This window comes from Misgurnus anguillicaudatus, chromosome 12 (genome assembly GCF_027580225.2).
Source record: "Misgurnus anguillicaudatus chromosome 12, ASM2758022v2, whole genome shotgun sequence".
NCBI classification, from domain to species: domain Eukaryota; kingdom Metazoa; phylum Chordata; class Actinopteri; order Cypriniformes; family Cobitidae; genus Misgurnus; species Misgurnus anguillicaudatus.
This window is the reverse complement of record NC_073348.2, coordinates 26,003,218-26,018,062: the sequence shown is the minus strand read 5'-3', so window position 1 is coordinate 26,018,062 and position 14,845 is coordinate 26,003,218. Positions and strand designations below refer to the sequence as shown.

The following is a 14,845-nucleotide window of genomic DNA, read 5'->3' as shown; positions in this document are numbered from 1 at the left end:
TAAGATAATAAATAAAAATAAAGCAATTTCTTTACATATTTATGTTTATATGTAAATATAGCATATGTGTCTACGGCATCTGCTCTGTGAAACTTACAGCAACCGTTTCACTGCTGATCGCATCGCTGCTCGCGCCCCACTTGTCACATCTGCTGGCGTGAACCAAACGCAGCCTTCCATTGTAAAAAAAATACTGAAAGCTAAATATTTTTCTCAGTTCTGTAAACCCACAGAGTGTGGAGGTGTTTCTTATGCTTCACCGAGAGACAGACACCAGAAATGAGACGAGAGATGCAATTAAAAGCGTTGGTGTTCATAAGCAAGAGTAATGTTAACAAAGATGAATAAAATCTCTGTCATGCTCACAGCACTCTAATAGACATCTCTTAGATGAAGCTTTGGATATGGTGTTAGTGGACTGTAAAATATATAGTAATACTTTTCTGATGCGTGTCAGTCTTATTTTTTGCAGGAGCATATCTTCCGTGTAATTAAAAAGTCTAAGTATTGTCTTGGGCTGAAATGTACTCAGGGAAGGGTTATTGATCCTCGTGCCAGAGCGAGTGAGTAAAAGCTCCATAAGGTGGAAGGTGGTGTTGAGGGTACAGAGAGGGCAAAAGGGAGAGGCAGAGCAGGGTGCCCTCGCAGCCATATGGGCCCCGCCAACACCGGACCCGACCTGCGGCCGTCCTCGGGACAAATGGCCAGCCAAAGAGAAGAACCATCTGTGCTTGATGCCCTCTGTGCCGCAGGGTCATCATCTCAAACTGAGTGCCCGAAAACGCCAAGACTTTCTCTCTGTCTCTCACTGTCTGTCTACTCTTTATTGTGGCATTGACATAAACATCAATGAATGTGTGAATCATAAGTGTAAAGAGAAAGTGATGTCATAATCAGATCACAGTGTTGATAATCTGACAACACCACAAATGGAAACAGCTTCGTCTAGGCTCATTCATAAAAGCATCAAAGTCACCTGTAACAGGTTCGTTCTCACAAAACCGCCATGTTTAGTTTCACAGATGGTGTGATGCCGAGCCATCCCATGGGCATTTTATGCTTCATCAATGCAAACGTCGTCCTAGAGAAGGTCTTGAGGATAAAGTCACATAGCCAAGTCTGCAAAATCAAAAACTGCTTTACATGCTGCGTGCAATCTACTGCGAAGGTGCGAAGGACCGTCTAGATACCAAAGAAAATGAAACGCTGTGACTCATCTGTAAGGTGTATAATAGTGACAGTCTGCAGTGACTCTTTGATGAAATGTAAACGTGTTGTTCATATTAACGTTTACATCAAACGTTGTATATATCAAACAATGTTCATATAAATGTTTATATAGCCGCAAGCAAAAATTTACACACATGGATAGTGCTTGCTTAAAGAGCCAGTAAGATGACAATTTTAAGCATCCTATCACTGTTTATAAGTCCCGGACAACACGTTTAAATGCATGCAAGGTCAAAAAACACTGTAATTTTCACAAAATATAAATTTAAAATTACCCCATTCCTCAGAGATCCCCAAACGATTCGTGCGAAGCCGTTCAACGACTCAAGTCTGCCTAAACCCCACCTTTCAGTAGCCTACTCTGCTCTGATTGGTCAACTGACAGAGTGTCTTTGCAAAGATCACAGATCAGTCATCAGATGGTGTTCATGTGCAATTTTCACTTGGGAAAATCGTATTTACGATATTAGCATGTGAAGGCGGCATTAGAGATGCGTTTAATTCAAAACAGTAAGCAGGAACATAGTAGAATTAATAAGATACTAGGTTTTACTGTACAGACACAATTTCAAGGTTAAAGTTTGTGAACAACATTGTCTTTGTATTAACTGTAGACTTTTCACTTAATATTACATGTATATGTATGCATTTGGCAGACGCTTTTATCCAAAGCGACTTCCATTGCCATTTCAGTATGACAGTATGCGTGTTCCCTGGGGATTGAACCCTTATGACCTTTGTGTTGCTAACACAATCGAGTACAGGAAAACATTAAATATTGATGTAAGTGAATAGCTGTGATCAATTGAACTACTTTATTTTTACCCGAACGAAAGACCGGCTTTTAACAGATAATTGACAAAGTTATTATCCTCTCAATGAAAATGTATCGTCCTCAATAATGTCCTGCAATAAAAGGCAGAATGTACCCAAAGTGACCTCAGATGGAGCACGTATTCAAAGGCGGATGCAAAAATCTAATAATGAGGTTAAGAGGTGGAGAGATTCCAGATTTGCTTGGCCTCTTATTAAATCTTTCCATAGCAAGCGCACAAAGAAGAACAGAAGCAAGCAAAGTCTTTTTGTCATCGGATAGTTTGCAAACTAATTGGGTCCCAGGCGGTCTCAAAGATGCCTGATAATGGCTGCCGCTCGGGTGAGACCCAGTGGTCGGATCTAAATATAACACAGACGGATACACAGTTACAACGCAAGCACCCATCATGCCTCGATGAGCCTGAAGGCAAACTCTCAAACTTTTCCCTGCATCTGAGGATTTGCAGAAACCCCAGCTGTGATCTCAAGCTGAAACTGTTTCAAGAAAGAAATCAAATATTGTGATGAAGCATCGAGATACGCTCTGTATTAGCAACTCCATTTGCTTATGAATGCGGGTATTGTTTTCTGCTGTAGAAATATGCACCACACAGCTTTATTTGACACCCCCTACAAAAAAAAAGTAATAAAAGGCTTGTGTGTGTTTTTTTGCAGGAGACAGAAATTATTTTTTGATTAGGTCTTTTTGCATAGACAAGGCTGAGACAGCGTCTGGCTCTCTGTCGGGAATGGGCGATCCAAATGAAGGAATGAGATTAGAAGCTAATAAATATGGAAATATTTCAGTCTCCCACTCTCAGTTAACTTTATCTAGGTGTGTAATTCTGTTTGATAGTAATGCTGACTTGCGATAATGTCCAGCCCGTTCTGAAAACAGACCGATAAGGCCAGTCGAGGAGGAGTTAAAGAGACAGGCAGCATTTTTTAAATGGTGCATTTATTGCATCCGCCTTAAATTTTATGTCGCCAGCGTTGCGAAGAGACCAATTCAACCGTCACACCATATGTCCATAGCAAAAAAAAAACTTTATGTTGAAGATTTTGTTTACTGAAATCTTTCTATCACAAATAAAAATTAGGAATGTGCCCGAAGCAGAATACATTATTCTGAAAGGCACGGATAATGTATTCAAAACAAATAACAAATATTCCCCCCAAAAATAGTTGGCATAAACAATCAGTACTGCTTGTGATTGACCTGGTCAGATGGGAGTGCAGAAGAAGCCCACACTTTCCTGCATGATTTGGTATTTAATATGACGGGCTTTAAATTCACAGATAAATAGTATAGCAGAGAGCTAATTCATTGCTATGGAAACTAACAAGGTGTGGTTTCAATAAGTTGACTAACAAGGGGCGGAGCAAGACAGGAACAAGAGGGAACAAGATACACTAAAAACAGGGAAGCCACACGCTGTGGATCCGAAACCGCCTACTTCCATACTATATAGTAGGCGAAAAGCACTACTTCGCATACTATATAGTATGGAAGTAGGCGGTTTCGGACGCAGCGACAGACAGGGATGTGACACTGAAAGACCAGTCTGCCCCCGCAAGATCGAATGTCAAACTACACCTATGATTATGTCATCTATCAGTTAATGTGCACGCCTTGCACATTGACTTTATTTTCACTCGCTTTGTGCCATGGCTGTGGAATTAAAAAGAACATGAAAAAAAAACTCAAAATAAAGACTAAAAGATGGGGAGGAGCCGAAAATCTTTGCCAATTGTAGAATAAGGGCGCAGTCACAATATCCAAACCATTTGGTTATTTGAGCCCTGGCAAGCTTGCAGAGGTGGGCTCAGGTGCGGTTCACTTGGGCTGGGGCGCGAAGGTTTGTAGTGTGAGCGCAATCGCACCTGAGTGCGATTCAAAAGGAGAGACGGCAATTGCTCGACCACTCACCTTCATCTGCCTTCTTAAAAACCTTCTGATTCGCTCAGCAGGGTTATGTGAATGTCCGAGCTGCACACGCGTCAGACCAACAAAGCAATACAGTGGCATGTGAAGGGGCTGTGTGTCATCGCGCACCAAGCGACTCCGAAAAAACCCAACAGAATTAACATTACGATGGGCTCCAGTGTTAAGAGAACACTTTACTTCCTGCTTTGTTCAAAACAATTGCATCGTAATGACGAAAGCGCGCCTGGGCTCGTATAGTTAAAAGTACAGTGTGAGTGCGTGCTTATGGGGGAATAGGTAGGAGGGACAATCTTGCTAGGGCATGGTTTGGTTTGGATAATGTGAGTGCGCCCTAACGCTGGATTTCCGGCAACTGCGGAGCGGCTGCGGATCCGCTGTGGAACGGCGGCGGAGTCAATCGGTTTCCATTCAAGTCAATGTGTGTATTTCTACTGACTGCGTTCCGAATCCGTCACAGCTCCGGCCGTAACGCAGCGCCTGCTGTAACACAGCGCAGCCGATCTGCAGCCGCTCCGCAGTTGCTATAAATCCAGGGTCAGTCAAACATTTTTAAGAGACATTTCGGGGGGCTAAAGCCCACCTTAAGTGATGCTGCTGCTCGTAACTTTTTGTCAGGACTGGTCAGGATGATTTTATTGGAATATTTTGACAGACTAAAGGCTGCGGGTCACATATTAAAGTGCAACGGGCCAGACGCGGGCCGCCTATTAGGTACCTTGACTCTATGCTTTCATTGGTTATCTTTGTAAACCAATCATTCTTTTCTGCCCTGAGAACCTGTTTGTGTAAATAAAACTCAGATGAGAATCCCATTAAGATGTTTATTTCAAATCTGCACTTTATAGCGCTGATTTGTTAAATGCATAAGATGACAATAGACACCAAAATCAGAAACCAAAAGTGATGATAGACAAAAATGGGGAAAACAGCTAATCATATTTGTTTTTTTAATTTATTGTCTTTTTTTGTTATATTTCTAATTTAATAACTCAAATGCAGCTGTCAGAATAAATTTGAGGTGTATTTTTATAATTCGTTATAATTTTATTACTTTATATATATATATATATATATATATATAAAATTGAATAATGTAAAATGTATATAATGTAATTTTCGTTCTATTAAATATATAAAGAAAGACAATTTTAAATCAAAACACCTTAAGACAGAAAGGATTGTATACTAGTGCATTAGAAGTGACAGATCACGGAGTCGAGTTCAATCGTCAGGACAAACAGGGCGAACGAAGAGGTCAAATTTTTATCTGCCACACAGCTCAGCTGGCTCCAGAGGCTTAAACTGTGATATTTATCCTAGAGGTCTTGAGGGAAGCAGAGAAAGTATGTGTAATTTCACGGTGTCTTCGGGGAAAATTTGATCCCTGCCGGGTGACAGGCTGATAAATAGCAACGAAGAAAACGGTGCCCTTCCGAAACTAAAAAGAAGCTTCGCTTTCTGTGCACGTGAATCCTGAGGAAAGCAAGTCACAATAATCCATGAGTGCTGTTTCTTTTGTCCTCTGCCCATCTCTTAGACTATGAAGTGTATTCTCAATACTATAGACCTGATTTCTTGCATAAAATAATTGGGCCAAGGCTATTGGGCCAAGGTGCCCCTCTTGCCAGATATCTAGTAATGCATTATTACATCATTGCCCCTGGCATGTTAACGTTCTCAATGTGAATCTATGATGTACTGTAAAATAATGAAGTTAGAAGACCATAAAGACAATTCAAATTATTTCTAGAGCAAAAAAGGAGACATGTAAAAAATTGGTTATAAAATGGTCCCAATCTGTCACAGGGGCTGTAGACTTTACAAAAGGTCCTAGATATGTAAACATTGGGTACCAAAATGTACCTTTGATGTACTAATATGAACTCTTAAGGTGCAAATGTGTACTTTTTGAAAGTGTACTACTGGGCCTGTTTTTTCTGACAGTGCAGTTGTTGTATTTACCATAAGAAATGTGTCATTCTCGTGATTGTCTCTTCACTATTCATGGTTCTCTAATGCATCCTTCCTTTTACCAGCTCTATTATTTCAAGTGAAATCCGCACCAATTAATCTGACAAAGTGTTCTATGAATCAATATAATGTCCAAACAATTCGACTTCAATGTCCATCAATTTTAATGTGATTGTTCTCACAAAGAGTAAGCTGCGCCTTTTAAGTATGAGAATATCTCATCTTTTGTGTGAAAAGGCAATTGTTGGCTTTCCTCTAACAATGAACGGAATTAGCAGAGGGAATTTCATTCTTACAAGTGAGGTGTAAATCTCAAACCATGACAAGAATTCGCCTCTTAGTAGCCTGGCACAGTTCCTCTTTGTGTGTGCTGTCAGGTTTTGCTGTTTGAGAATCAACCCTAGTGGCTTTGACCCCGTCTATTTTTTAATGTTAGAATGGTTGCTTTAATTGTCCAGTATGCATGAATGAGGAAGGTTGAGCATCACTTCTTTAACTCAGGTTAACTGAACTCTGCGTTATAATCATAAATAAACCTAGTTACTACTTTGAAATAGCATATGCGCACATTTTTTTACGAGGTGGCTAATTCATATTAATTAGTATGACCACATTCATTCATTTGCCTTGACCCCTGTCATGTTGGGGTTAGGGGCAGAGTACGGGCTTAAGTTTCGTTATTGTTCTTTTTTATGATAATCGTATGTTTTTGCACGACTGACTCCCCATTCAGACAGCCGGCGGTGTTATCGCTGTGTGTCACCCATCTCTTTCAATGAGAACTTTCTTGCGTTGCTGGACACGCCCATACGGTCGCCAATGGTTACTTTCGCTCATGCCGGAGGAAGTTGCCAAATTTCCATTGATATGTATGAGATTGCGTCCCTCTGCTACTGCTGGTCGCTGTCTGTCTGAATGGGGCGTAACTTTGTACAAATTCAAACAAATTTGCCAGCTTGTGATATATGTACGAATTCTTGTGAAATCAGGCTGGCATATTCATACTAGAAACATTTAATTGTGTTAGTAATGGTTTCAACTTACATGATTGAACAAAATGACAAATGTGACACAAGTAAATGAATTACCTAAGAATTTAATAATACACTTACATGACATTATAATATTTGTAAATTGAAAAAAGCTAGATGTTGAAACTTCCAATATAAACCCATTTGGGATGTTTAAAATGTTCTGAATAAACAAGTATTGCATATAATAGTTGTTTACATTTTGTTCTTCTCACAGATCCATTTCATTGTATTAGAGCATTGACAATCAAACCATCCTGATGAAGTTGACACTACGCAGTTCTCATTTATTTTGCCATCAGGCTGTAGCCGTCCTTCCTATTCTGCAAAAGTTGGTCGCAACTGAAATGGCTAACGTTATCACGGTGATGCGACTCAGCGTGCACGACGAGATGGATATAATTAGCGGTCGTTGCCAGCTTCTTTTCGGAAGCCTGGAATCGTGGTTGCTGAATAAGTGGAGGGACATGCTAGGCTCCAATATTTTCAAGCCAACGTAATGGGTATCGTCGTGGATGAAGTTCACCTAACGTACAAATGGTAAGAGATAGTCTTACTGTATGACTTAGTAAATACTTAAAGAGCACCAATTATGCTAATAAATTGGCACGTTAGCACGTAAATGCAGTATCCCATAGTACATACATGTTATTAAAACTTGAACTAATGCATTGTGAGTCTTATAAATTGCTTACATACCTCACCGATTTCCCACTGTCTGAAAAACGCTCGGTTTAGTTCCTGTCTCCGCCTCCCAAAATGTCTAGTGTAATCGGATTGGTCAGATGACTACTCAACTGTTATTGGTCAGCTGGGTTCGTCGTGTGTTTGAAAGGTTACGCCCCTGACTACGTGTGGGTTGACACACCGGTTCTGACTGAGAGAGTCACAGCCTCAGAGGCAACGTAAACAAGCGTTATATTTCTCTATAAACGATGGTGTCTGTACTGCCTTACCACTTCGAGCTCGATCCAGAGAGTTCAGAAGGCCGTTACGATATAAACGATCTCCGTCAATGAATGCGATTGGATTTAACTTTTTTAGGTGTCCTTAGCTCTGCCAGAATGCTAAACGAAGACGAAAATGTGTTGCAAAGACATCCAAAAGGTAATTATAACGTACTACATAACTATATGGAAACACCAAATGTAGCACATAGAAAGTATTTGTTGAAATGATTATAAAACGATTTCACTTGGTAATTTCTACATTATTTTACTATAGTAAAATGTATTATAAAAGACTGTTTACATACTCTATTACTGTGCAAACTATATGGAAACACCAAATGTAGCACATAGAAAGTATTTGTTGAAATGATTATAAAACGATTTCACTTGGTAATTTCTACATTATTTTACTATAGTAAAATGTATTATAAAAGACTGTTTACATACTCTATTACTGTGCAAACTATATGGAAACACCAAATGTAGCACATAGAAAGTATTTGTTGAAATGATTATAAAACGATTTCACTTGGTAATTTCTACATTATTTTACTATAGTAAAATGTATTATAAAAGACTGTTTACATACTCTATTACTGTGCAAACTATATGGAAACACCAAATGTAGCACATAGAAAGTATTTGTTGAAATGATTATAAAACGATTTCACTTGGTAATTTCTACATTATTTTACTATAGTAAACTTCATTATAAAATACTGCTTACATACTATTTTACTGTGCTATGTTTTTACTTATTAGGTTTTAAGGAGAATGCAACAGGTTCCAGGGCCTCTTACCTGCGTGATTCATCATCCAGGTTTTGCACAAATTGTCTAAATCCCTACACACAGAACATTTATTGTACCGACTATAAGCCTTTGAGGCGCAGGACTAGAGTAAGTTTTATTACATTTTTAAACCAATAACACTAAAGTATTATTATAGTAACAAAGTACCCAAAAGAACAAAAGATGTAACTTTAAAGAAAATATAGTAGTCAGTCAAAAGATTATTTATTAAAAATATATATTTAACTGTTAAACAATATACAAATAAACATACTTTAGTAACCATATTGTGCTCTTCTTTCAAAAAATTGTTCAATTCACTTTTTACAGCTATCTATTCAGATAAATGGCATATCAAAGCTTTGTCAGCTGGTGCTATCTAAGACGACACTTTAGGGTTATCATCCTGTCATGTGTTGTTCTCCAGATATGCTTGGAGCTTCCTGATCGGAATGTTGGCTTCCGACGACCCCTGCACTGAAGATGGCATGCAATCACGTCCTCCTTTGAAGGTCTCTCAAACTGTGATGCCAGGTCCATTGGAATCGGGGTTTCCTTCAGCTTATCTTCAAATACCACATCAAACACAAGCCTGATCACATCATCCACATAACTGTACAAATATTGCAGTCAATAAATCTTTTGTTTTGATCATTTATTTCCCTGCTTCATACATTAAGTTTTTAATTATGAATGTATTTGAAATAAAACATTACTGCTTACAGTATGTCACTTGTGTGTTTTGGGAACATAGCCTTGTACTTTCCCTCTCCTGCTTTTGTTATGGCTTGGTGACATTGTAATGGATGGCTGCAAGGTACAACCTGTAAAAATATAAATATGCAATTCATTTATTCTAAAAGTAAATACTACTTTACTTTATTTAACACAGTTACTAAAATACTTAAATACCTGCACAGCATTCCAATAAATGGGAAAGTCACATTTTTTGCTGCAAATCTGAAATCTCAGGCTACGGACGGCAAAGGCATCCACTGATGATGGTGATGTAAACATTGTGAAACGATGCTACTGCCTGGGTTCCTATGATTATGCAGAGAAAAAAACTTTGTCATCATCAGTTATACATTTAAGACTGGTAGTGGTTTCACTAGCTAAATACATCATATGTGTTACACACCTTTGCTCCTCATATGCCTTGTACTGTGTGTAATGATGTTGCATGTTTGCATACAGTGTAGAAGGATGTGTCCAGCTGCGAATCTAGGATATAGACAAATAAAACAAACATGTATTCAGTCAAAAAGACATATTATAACAATAGAGTACAACGATTATAAATCGTTAGACTATTCATTAAAACGTTAATGTATTACATGTTACATGGCCCAACATTAGCAACACACATTACGTGTTTACTTCGTTTCAAAATCTAAGAAAGCTTAAAGTAAAAACAACAGTAAAATACATATCACGTTAAACAAATCATCTGTACTTCGAGTTTCTTGAGTTTGATCATGAGAACAAACTTTACCGGTAACAGTTTAGCTGGAACAGCTTAGCAAGTTTGTAAACACGTCTAAATAAACATCGATAAAAACGATAGTCTGCATAATTCAACACACACGTGTGTAAATATGGTACGTTGTTTATGAAATACATTATTACAACACAAAACAATTAGCTTGCAAGCTTAGCTCTACACATAGATATATATCTGAGCTCTACAAGCACATAATGTTAAGCTCCGGTTACAGGTAACGTAACTTACAGTAAAGGCAAATAATAAACATGAATACTTACAGCCTGTGATCCAGAAGTGCACGGTAATCCAACTTTCAGGAGGAGACGTCGCGCAGCTTCGGTTCATGAGAAGCAGTTATTGTGAAAACTCCGTGAACAACTTCTGACTGGATTTTTCCGGAACCGTATTAAACATGATGTCCTCTGTGTTAGTCCATAAAGTGCTATTTTGCCCTTGCATCTAAAGAGACAGCGTCTACTCGAGAGATTTAATCGCTTAAACAATGAAACAAGAGTTTGCAAACAGGGTCAAAGCAGGGACTCCCAACCTCCGCCATTTTAGCTCTCTTCTGACTCAGCGCTCTCCACCCCCGTCTTTGAGGGCGTACCCAAGCGAAGCAGAGAGGGCTGAACTATGATAATGTTGGTCTTATCTACGTCACCAATCCCAGGAAGTAAACTGTTGCCTACAATCCGAGTGTTTTTTGTAGTCCTCGAACGTTAGAGACGATAACTCGCGTCATCGTTTTCTTTGAGGTATGTACTTTTTGAATATCGTTAGCATGTACTAATACACACTTACACACAAAAGGATGTTTAAAAACGTGTATCTCATAATAGGTGCTCTTTAATGTTGTGATATAAACGAAATGTTGTAAACATAGTAGGTGTTGATGTACATTCGCTAACTCAGTATAATCACAATGTTAGTGTCATTGTAGCGAAATAACTAGCAGTTTGCAGCTGCAAAGACGTAATTTCAACATACGTCACACACTCCGTTGCTCTGATTGGTCGTAGGTCTATCCAATTGAGTGCAGAGGCATTTTTCGGTTGAGACACGCCTCATAATTATAGCTCAATGGAGCGCTAATCAGGCTGTGGTGTCACCCAAAACCTGAAACAGATCATCACTAGATCTTCAGTGTTGTTTTCTGTGTAATATGATACTGACTGTGACAATCATTTTTTTGGGGGGGTAATAATTAGTTAAATTTAGTGATTTCTTACCCAGAGCTGAGTGTGCTGCCATCAACCCATTTCCATCTGCCCTCAACTTCAATGTCAGTCAAACCAATCCAGAATCTTGCTGTACCAGGTATCTTCTTAATAAAATCCTGAAGAGTTAAAATAGTAGCACATTTATACCTCCGCTCACACATTAACACACGCTATGGCCCTGTTTACACCCCTTAGCTTATTAAAGTGTGCTTCAAACAATGTTCACATATTGAGAAAAGGATGCCTGATTTGGTGTGTCAAATATTTTACTTCATAGCCACAGTCACTGCAGCTTGCAAAGAAGCTGTTTCTCATACATAGAGAAATGCAGATTAACACGCAGCAAGCATTTAATTTTTTACACAATACAACATCGGCATATTAGGTCACCGTCACCTTGCTTGAACAATTTTGCTCTCACTTGCTCTGTTTTGGTAAGACATTTGTGAAAGTTTTTTTTTTTCTGGTAGCCTATACTGATTTTTTGGTTTTGCATGCATCAGGGTCACGATTCCTGAAATCAACACACTCAAATGACTCTGCTTCTCTACAATGCAATTAGTTACTTCTCCCTCACAGCCAATCAACGCTTTGCATTGTTCAACAACCAATCAAATCATGTACATTGAACACATGTTGTGCTTGTGGAAGATGTCTACTAATGTGAACTCAAGTGCATCACATAAGCGTAGAACAGAAAAGTAGCACAGTATGTTGTAAAAAAATAGCATCATTTCAAGATCCTCAAGGGCCCCTCCCATACCAGGACTCTATAGGGGGTCGCACACTGGCCGCGCAGCTCAGCATCACGCCGCATCGCCTCTAGGACAACTCGGAGGTATCGTAAACCGGAAGTGCACATTAAATAGCGCGAGCTTTGTCAGATAGCGTCTACTTCAAAATGCAAAATATACTTAGCAGCCAATGTTAATCGTTAATGATTTGGGACAAATATGATGTTATTTAATGTTAAACTATGTGTGTGGCGCTGTGTGGCGCGACAGGGATTTGAGCAACTTCCTGATTCACAGCTGGGCGGCACGGACAGTGGCTATGGTATTGTTGGTTAGTAGCTGGTCTCTTTCTTTTTTTAGGTTGGTATTGTTGGTTAATAGCCGGTCTCTCTCTTCTGTGATGTTTTTGGTCTTGATGTTAAACTGTTGATTGTTTGTATTGATCAGGACACACAGCACTATGACTGCAGTCAGTAGAAGAACACACAGCAGCACCAAACACACTGTAACTGATCTGAAACTTCTCTTCATCACATGCTCACTTCCTGTAGATGACACAAGATATTGCATTTTGCTCTCCTAATTTCTTCACATTCTCCTACAATTTCTTCATTAGTTCCAAGACAAATAAACAGTGTATAACTTAACACAGAAAAGAATGTCATTACCTGTATGCTGCAGTGGTTGTTGTGTGTTTGTATCTGTTTTTAAGTCATGATCTACCACAGTATTTATATTTTCATAAAAAAGTACAGTCATCGTCTCCATTTCATTCTCTGAGACTCAGTCCTGATCAAGTTGTCATGAAATACGATAGAATGCTGCAGTCAAACACTGTACTATGGTAATGGTAAATGCTCTTCCTGTGTTGTTGTTTTTTACAGTAGGTTTACAGCTCAACGTTTACTCTAATTTTTAGAAAAACAAAACTGATCTGAGTTCAGTGTGTGAAATCATGTGACCTTTGAATATAAGAAATCTTAAGAGCTTTAGGGTGGTTTCACATCTGTAGTTTGGTTCATTTGGTCTGTGCCAAAGGCAAAAAAGTATACATTGTAGCTTTTTTAGCAGTTTTGGTTCCTTTTCACGCCACACTGATTGCCCTGGTCCGCACCAGTTAAAACCAAAATTCAGTCATGTGATAACATCCACATCACTCATTGGACACATGTATTTGAATGTATTTCCTAAATTGCTTCTCGATTGGTCAGAATCAAAGTGCGCGAAATTCCAACGGAACCCTGAAAGTAAACAAAGAAGGATAATACAGAAGACACCATGGACACACGGCTGCACGCTGTAATTATGTCTCTGTGGTTGTTAAACATAGTTTGTATACAGCACTCTAGATTAACTGTTCATTTCCAGAATAAATCGCGGATGCGACTTGAAAACAACGTTTTAATGCACTACAAACGACAAAGCCACCAAATATCTAAGCCTCCGCCCGCACCTCCTCGCAACTCCAGGTATGTTCGCAACCTGCCATTGTCTGGCAATATTGCTAATGGAAACTGTGAACAAACACTCATCCAACCTCATCCAATAATGCACTGCGCAGCTGACTAGCTGGTTTAGCCCAAAATGCACAGTACTTTTGCAGTTAGGTCGGTTCGATCTCAGATCATGTTCTCACCACAAACTAACCGCTCTAGAGTTGGTTTGAAAGCGTAGTTTAGGAGGTCTTGGTCCGCTTGTGTCACAAGTGACGAACAGGCGGAACCAAAAGCGGCGAGGGAAAGTTCCGCCCAGACCAACTTCCGCAAACACCGGCACTTCCGGGTAACCCCTAGCAACGGTAATCAGGGCGAAATACATGCCAGGTGTGTGCGATGACGCGGCGAAAGCCCATTGGACCAAATGGGCAAGCTAGAAGGATAAAAGCAGTGTCAGGAAACCAGGAAGCAGTTGATTGTGGTCGTGTGAATGCACAGCGAGGTGGCGTGTGGACTAAGCGGCGGCATTATGGGTGAGGACTGAAGAGACAGGCTGAATACAGAAGTAAGGACACGTTGGAATATCGAAGAAGATCGGCGTTTCGCCGGGAGAGTTTCCAAAGAAGGTACTGAGAGTGTGATACAACCCATTCTTACCCGAAGTATTGGATGTGGTAAACGCTGTGGGGAAACCATATACAGCCAAGCCGGAAGAGAGGCCAAGACGAAGGTCGTGAGTGCACGCATTGTTTGTATCAAGTAAATTATTGAAGGGAAAACTCACCGTTGTGTGTAAAGGTCTGGAGTCTTATGTTGTAGTGGCCCCACCATAGAAGAACGGAGTGGTGGGCGTGCCAAAGCAGGAAGCGGCTGGCAGAGCGCGACCAGGGGCCGGACGAACTATATCCCACTCACCGTGACGGGCTCCAACGGCTTTCTCCCAATACCAAGCTGGATCGGATGTGAGAAGATTGGCCTTCTATGTCACATAAGAGTGTGGGCTGCTGTGGGTGAGTGTGCTGAATTGATGTGTGTGCACCAGAGTGCTGCCGTGTAGTGCTGTGTCCTTTGCCATTCATCCTTACCCCAGGTCTGGTTGAAGTACCGTGTGAGTAGGCTTGTGGAAGTGCTGAAGCGGTGGTACCATCGTGGATCTACCTTATTATCCCCCCTGGTTTGCATGTATTTCGCCACCAAGGAAAAACCCTGAGTACAGTGAAAGAAGTGTTGCA

The 14,845-nt window shown here is 39.9% G+C and overlaps 2 long non-coding RNA genes across 2 annotated transcripts; one reads left to right on the top strand and one right to left on the bottom strand.

Annotated features, from left to right (window-relative positions):
• Positions 1-7,577: 7,577 nt before the first annotated feature.
• LOC141369061 (uncharacterized) lies at positions 7,578-9,459 on the top strand. The gene is made up of 3 exons (XR_012372600.1): positions 7,578-8,103; positions 8,709-8,845; positions 9,165-9,459. It is a non-coding gene; the product is annotated as an uncharacterized lncRNA (long non-coding RNA).
• LOC141369062 (uncharacterized) lies at positions 9,424-11,074 on the bottom strand. The gene is made up of 4 exons (XR_012372601.1): positions 10,502-11,074; positions 9,879-9,961; positions 9,650-9,781; positions 9,424-9,561 (listed from the first exon to the last, which is right to left on the bottom strand). It is a non-coding gene; the product is annotated as an uncharacterized lncRNA (long non-coding RNA).
• Between the last annotated feature and the right edge of the window lie 3,771 nt (positions 11,075-14,845).